Here is a 2,098-nt window from a genome sequence, read left to right on the forward strand (position 1 = left end):
CAAAATAAATTTCAAGACTCTTCACATGGACATTTCAAATTTAATTACTTTGAAACTTAGTAGTCTAGATAGTTTTAATTAAATTTGTAAACAATAGGCCAATTTTTGGTAAAATAGTTTAAGCCCAAAATTGTAGGACACATGTCACCACCTAATTTTTTTTTAGGGTGGACCCCAACCTCTCATAGAGTGACACTTGGTCCTAGGATTGAGAAGTAGCCATCACTTGTGCTAAGGAGGACTTTCGGCATTCTGCAACGTTTTTAAGAGGAGCTTTTTAACGTTTTTCATGCATAGCTTCTCGGGAGGATGATGGAATTTTTGGATTTTGGTTGATTAAAAAACTGGTACACACGCTGTTACACTTGAGGAATGAAGAGCTCCTGGTTATTTACTCTCGTCCTTTTCATTTCATCTAGCACATTTTGCATTTAATTTTTATTTTTATTATTCCAGCAATTTCATGTTTAGCATAGGAGGAGTGTAGATTTCAATTATAGAAAGCGTTGGGAATGAGGAAGAAACATTTTCTTTATTTTTAGCTTTTTATTGAAGAAGTGTGTGCACCGTGATATTCTATGATGGCATAAAGTTTCTTTTTTTTTCATTTGCAATTGGAAGAAATNTGCAGCCGCCANCCACATNTCTTTAAAGTNTGTTTTATTATTAAATAGGAAGGGGANACATGCGGTGATTGAATGTTGGAACATTTTCTTTCAATTTACTTTGCTTATGCAAAAGCACACACTCATTTGATTTTAGGCTGAGGCTCGGTGGTTAACTTTTCTAGGGATTTACTTTCTTTAGACCAAGCCTTTACTTTGTATTAGATAAGAGCAATCACGATGACAACTAGATGGGACGTTTTGAGGTTTATTTTATTTTTGAAAAGGAAGCAAGACGATGCAGCAAACTAATTTAATTCTAGGGAACATCTAATTTTCAATTGCAAGGCACGTGATGTCACGTGAATGATAGATAAAAAAAAATAATATGTTGCTTATTTTTCTTAGCTTTAAATTAGTTTGCATTATAGGATTAGTTGTTTTTAATTTCTTTAATTTAGTTTTGCATTTAATTTAATTTAACTGTGTTTAGATATTTGTTTAGTCTAGTATTTGGTTTAGCATTTTCACTCTCTGGACTCGNTTTTAAAAAAATNACTGCAACCACACCAGAGGTTCAAATGCTACGTTTTATGTGTCAAATGAAAGATATTTGAGTCTATTTTCCAGGAAAAAAAACCTCATTTCATTTAGAGCTCTGTAGAAAAAGTTATGCATAAAACATTGAGCAAAGGTCAGAGTTGTCAGTTCCAGTGTGAATTTTCCGCATTCACCACAAAAACACTTTTCAAACCCCCCCCCTTTCGTGTTAGACTTGACTCTGAACCGCAGTTGGTCCTTGAGAGACGACCTAGGGGTCATTCCCTAGCATTATACTGCGTTTCTAAATTGCAATCAAATTTGTATGGGCCGCGACACCCATCAAATTTTGGAGGCTTGCCAAGTCTGTTTGTGTTTGCTTTCTTGAGTACATTGAGTTGACACTGTTTACCCTAGACACTTGAGAGAAACACTGATAGTGCATCTGTGAGGTTTTGTTGCTTTTGATTCATCTCTTGAATTGATTGATCATTTTGCCATGTCTTGAATTGCTTGGATGATTTCTCTGAGTATCTGTTTTCTCTGATTCAGTATTGGATATTTTCTACTTCTTATCTTTGTCCAGATTTCTTGAAAATTGTGTAATTTTGTTTGTTTCTTTCATTGTGAGTCTTTGTCGTCTGTCTGTTGAGTCTGTGTCAATTTCCTGATGTCCGTTGAATTGTTCTTGATTTTCGTCTTGGTTTTGCCCAGGAGTGCAAAAGACTAAGTGTGGTCTATTTTGATGAATCAATATTTTCTCGACTTTACTTAGTTTATTGTGCTAGAATTAATCAGGGAATTGTGCTTAATTGTCCGGTATTTTCCCATTTCTGTTAATAGTGCTTAATTTGACCAGAAATTCTAATTTTAATTAATTTGAATTTTCTGAGCTAATTATTTGCATTATTATTTTCAGGGAAAATTTTGGAAACACAATTTGGAGCATTGGG

The sequence above is a fragment of the Vigna radiata genome, unplaced genomic scaffold, assembly GCF_000741045.1.
Source record: "Vigna radiata var. radiata cultivar VC1973A unplaced genomic scaffold, Vradiata_ver6 scaffold_475, whole genome shotgun sequence".
Taxonomy (NCBI): domain Eukaryota; kingdom Viridiplantae; phylum Streptophyta; class Magnoliopsida; order Fabales; family Fabaceae; genus Vigna; species Vigna radiata.